Source organism: Marmota marmota, unplaced genomic scaffold (assembly GCF_001458135.2).
Source record: "Marmota marmota marmota unplaced genomic scaffold, marMar, whole genome shotgun sequence".
Classification (NCBI taxonomy): Eukaryota; Metazoa; Chordata; class Mammalia; order Rodentia; family Sciuridae; genus Marmota; species Marmota marmota.
The window spans coordinates 9,689,692-9,695,217 of record NW_026000082.1 but is presented as its reverse complement, the minus strand read 5'-3'; positions in this window follow the sequence as shown (position 1 = coordinate 9,695,217).

Below are 5,526 nucleotides of genomic sequence, written 5' to 3'. Positions count from 1 at the left end.
GAATGTCCCAACAATTGAAAAGCATTTTGAATATAATCTAGTTCAACACCAGTGAGAAGTTCTGTGTTCAGGGACATATTGCCGAATGGCTAAGCTGGGACATGAATTCAGGATTCTTTGGTTGTAAACACTATGTTTTTTCTACTACCTCTGATGATCACAAATAATTATTGAGCTAAACCCAATATGGTTTGGAATACTTGACAGGTAAAATGATACATTTTTTTTCAAAAAATAAATGACATTAAAAAAAGGAGGAGAAACCCTTGTAGATTAAAAGAAATGTAGCAGACATGTCAACAAAATGTAGTGTAATTTTTTTGAGCCTGATTAGACTAAACCAAATGTAAAATTATATTCTTAAAACAATTAAGAGAAATTAAATATAAGCTGGGTATTCAATAAAAGTAAGGAATTGTTAATTTTGTTAGGTATTATAATATCAGTTATGCTAAAAAGAAGTCCTTATCTGTTAGAGGTATATACTGAAGTATGTACCAATGAAATAATCTATCTGGTTATTTACTTTAAAAGACTTCAGGAGTTGGGAACTGTGGCACATGCTTATAATCCCAGCAACCTGGGAGCCTGAGGCAGGAGAATTACAAGTTTGAGGCCAGCCTAAGCAATTTAGGGAGGCCCTAAGCAACTTAGTAAGACCCTTTCTTCAAATAAAAAATAAAAAGGGCTGGGGATGTAGCTGAGTGGTAAAGCACCCTTGGGCTCAATCTCTAAAACCAAACCAAACCAAACCACATTAAACAAAATCACAACAACAACAACAACAAAACAGAAAAACCTACCAGAAACAAAAAAATTAAAAGTGTCAGAGATAGGTATAAGTAAATGTTGATAATGTTGATAATCATAGAGGCTAAGGTTACCTGTTCTACTCTACTTTTGTGGATATTTGAAGTTTTTCATAAAAATATTTTAAAGGTAGTTATTAAGCTTATACTTTAGAGGAGGTACTATCAGTATCATTAATCATTGACTAGCCAACTTTTTTAATATTTTAAGTTGAAGAACAGTAACAGAAACACCTCATCACCAATCCATAAGGTTCTACATGCTGATCTCTAACCTCACTAATGACCGCCACGCTAAAATTACACTTTGTATTTAATATGTATATGCATAAAAAGAGACTATATTCTTCCTTGTATTTTTGCTTCTTGATTTTTCTAGATTAGCAAGACTTTTTAAAATTTCAATTAAGCAAATATTTCTGGAATGACATACCAGCTTCCATTAGGCCCTAGGAATAGCAGATGGGATATAAACATATCATTGTCATATATAAAAATACATATAAGTTTCTAAATATATGATAATAAATTTGATAAATGCCATGTTAGCAATATGAAAAATGTGCAGTGGGATACCTGAAGAGAAACAGGTAATCAAAAATGGAATCAATCATGTTAAAGAAAGGACAAAATTATCTTTCCATTCTCTCTATAAAAAATTACAAAATATCAAAATATGCAAAGATAATTATTGAGAGCACAGCCAAAAAATGTAAAAAACCAAGTATCATTGAGGTGTCTCTATAGTTAATTTTTAATAATGTTGTTATTTTTCTGGATTTGAGGATATCTGTGGTATTCGTTAGTTTTAAAATTTGCAGGTAGTTGTATTTTTCATTTCACATAAGTATTCGCTTTTATGCCTAATTTTGTGCGTTTTTTTTCTTTAAAGCTATCCTCCATGTTGGGTACTCTTTAGTGTCACACAATGTGAGCCCAGCTGAATGCCTACAGTTTGCTCAACACTGTTCTGGGAGCTAAGGGTACATCAGTGAACAGAAGGGAGACAAATAACTCTTTTGTAAAGCTTACACTTCAATTGGAAGAAACAACAAAACAAAACAGTGAACAAGTTAAGTTATCTGTTAGGAGGTGAGTGCTAAGGAAAACAATTGAGGAGGGTCAGCAGGTGAGAGGGCAGGGTAGGGAGCCAGGGTGAGACTGCAGTTTTAAGCAGGGTGGTGGGGTAGGCGTAAAAGAGAGGGCACCTCTTAGCAAAGACTTGAAAGAACTGGTTCTTGGTAACACCAGTGGTAGTCTAGTAGCCTGGTAGTATAGTAGTGGTTCATTATCCCTACTTGGGTGCTGCTTTAGAATATTTGAAGTACAATAATGCCAAAGATTCGGTAGTAGGAAGTAAAGCAGAAACAGTTGGACCAGGTTTCAGAACTGAACAACTTTGGGGTCACCAATCTTAGATAATTGGTGCTAAACAAAACAGGGACACTAAAAGCATCATTGGGAATTAATAATATGGGGATTATCACATTTGCCAACATTCTAGGTGAGATCTCCAAGGGTTATGGCTCTAGAGGAGACTAGTCTGATAAACTGTTGAATTTTGCATTCCTGAGCAGGGTGAGGCAATTATTGAACTGTACAGGAAGTGTTCAGGGCAATAGAAGGCTGAATACTGTTACTAAGAATTGTTCTTTTTCTATCCTTCTCATCCATGTACCATTTTATCCATTCATTTATCGATTTATTTATTTGGTAATGGGGATTGAATCAGGGGCCCTTAACTACTGAGCCACATCTCCAGCCCTTTTTTCATTTCTCATTTTGAGACGGGTTCTTACTGAGTTGCTAGGGCCTTGCTAAGTTGCTGAGGCTGACTTTGAGTGTGGGATCCTCCTGCCTCAGGCATATGCCACAGCAACCAGCAGCATTCCATCTTTTCTCTAAATAAATGACAACAACAACAAAAATAATTAAATTTGCCTTACAAATTTAAAAAAAGTGAGAAGAGGGCTATGTGAACATGTTAAACCTCCCCAGAGCACCGCATGCTCTTTCACAGAGACAGCTATAGTGTGAGTATAAAGAGAAGGAGGAATCAGAACTGGGCTTGGGCCTGGCTCTACCACTTAGTTTATTCGCCTTGGACAAATCAAAGGTTAAAAATTAAATTTTATCATCTACAAAATGGGGATGAGAAGAAGTTTCTTTTATGATCATTAACTGGGATAATGATGGTTAAAGTAATTTCTTATTTAATAAAGAATCTTACATATATTTGGCATGAAACTAAAGCTACAAGTTAGTCCCTAGTAGCTATGTAAGAATAGCTATGAAGTACATAAAAATTTAAGTCATGATTACCAATAGTTCAGGCTGTGCAACATCCTTTAAAAATCTAAATTTATACTTTATTCTTTAACTTGTGCCTTTGTATTATACTTGTTAGTCACAGTTCCTTTGTCTCGTACCCATTTTGCTCTCATTTGCATTGCATTTAGCTTTTTTCCACCCTTTCAACCCTCCTGTGCAGCTCAATCACATACTATTTCTATACTACTTATTTACATAAGCTTGTGCTAAAATACATTCAAGCAAGTACTGCTACAGTGATTTACTGGAAAATTGTTCGTGTTTAAAATCTCAGTCTATAGTTCATAGCTTTAAGAAAGCATTCTAGTGCTGGGGTGTGACTCAGCGGTAGAGCACTTGCCTAACATAGGTGAGGCCCTGGGTTCAATCCTCAGCACTTTATTAAAAAAACAAAACAAACAAACAACTCCACAACAAGTAAAGATTAAATTCTAAAGAAAAGAAAGCATTCTAATTTATTATTATTTTTATTAGAGTATTATAATTATACATAGTATTTGAGTTCACTTGGACAATATCATACACGCCCCAAAAGCATTCTAACTTAAAGACTTTTGAACATCTTTCACTGGGACATTAGAACAAGAGAAAAAATCCATCTGTATCTCAAAAGCTGAATACACAGTTTGTTTTCTCACTCAAATCAATACCCAAGGAGTGGCCCTTAACTACATATAAGTTCAGCATTAAAAATAACTGTTTTCTCTGAATCGCCAGCTAGATCAAGTGATTCTTTAATGATACTTCTTGTCAGCAAGAAAGATGACCCCAAGAATGAACAAAAATAGCCTCTGTTCAACAGCTGTGATATTTATAATTTATAAAGGGTGATCATGTCTCCTCAGATTATCTTGGGGTGTACACTGGAATGAGTGTCATTTGTGTGTTTCGCACTTCTCAGAAAACAAAAGTTTTTTTTTCCATCCTGTTATTCTGATTAATACATTTCTCTTTCATATAAACAGTGTGATGTGAGACTTTATATTTGAGGAATGTGACCTTGAAACTCTATTGGCATGCATAGTTTTATAAATGTTTGACTAATCCTTAATAATTAATATCCCAAACAGGAAAATTTAATTCCCAAAGTAGGAAATAATCATTTTTCGCTGTTTTGAGTTTGTTTTTTTCATCGACAAAAATTGTAGATATTTATGGTGTACAACATATTGTTTTGAAATATATGTATGTTGGGGAATGGCTAAATGGAGCTAATTAACATTCATTAGCTTAGATATTTATCTTTTTTATTTTGAAGTGAGAGGCAATTTTCAGGCATTGAAAGAGGAAGAAGGGAAGCAAAGGTGGGAGTCAGGAAATGGGTAAGAGATTAATGACATCATCGAATTCTGCCAGTCTTTAATACACTTTTGGGCATCATGTTTGTTTGTTTTTGGTACTGGGGATTGAACCCAGGGCATTTAACCACTATGTCATGTCCCCAGCCTTTTTTTTTTTTTTTTGTAAATACGTTATCAATAGACAGAGTCTCGCTGAGTTGCATAAGGCTATTTCTAAATTACAGAGGCTGGGTTTGAAATCGCGATCCTCCTGCCTCAGTTTCCGGAGCTCCTGGGATTACAGGCATGCGCCACCATGCCCGGCTGGGCATCATATTTCTAATTTCCTCTCACCATTTTTTTCACTTTTTCCTTTATTACTTATTTTTTTCTTGGGCCGGGGTTAGTTGGAACCCGGAGGTCAGAGGGTGGATTGGTGTATGTAAACCGGTTCTGGGAGGCTGGTGGGAGGACTTGGAGAGAAGCACATTCTTTGGTGGTGGAGGATTTGGGGCCTTTGCATTGCACTTGTTCCTCACAACTCCTTTGTCCTGTATGCATTTTGCTTTTATCTGCATTACCTCGAGCTTCCTTTTCCTTCTTGTGCAGCTCTATCACGTAGTATTTCTATACTACCTATTTATACAAACGTGTGCTAAAATACGCTCCAGCAAGTCCTGCAATTGTGATGTTGGGAAACTTTATTCGAGTCGAACCTGAGAGCGCTGGAGGAAAGGGTTTCTTCTATGCACAGGGCAAAATGCGAATGAATGAATAAGCAGAGGACTAGTGAAGGCGAGCGCGGTCCTGGGTTCTGCGTGCCACGTCCAGTACGAAGCACCCTTCGCCTCCGCAGCTGTCCGCCGACCGCGCTCGGATCAAGCCCTTACCGCGCCTCCGTCCTCGACTTCCCGCGGGCGCACGTTTTAGTTTTACGTCCCCTTGCTCCCAGAGTCGGGAGCGTCTCCTCTCGTGTCTACGTCTCCATCCAGTCCCAGAGACCCGCCCGATCCAGTCCCAGAGACCCGCCCGACCCAGCCCGCTCTGGGATACCGGGGTTCCCGACAGCCCGCGGCCCCGCCCCTCCGGCCTCGGCGCACCTGGCT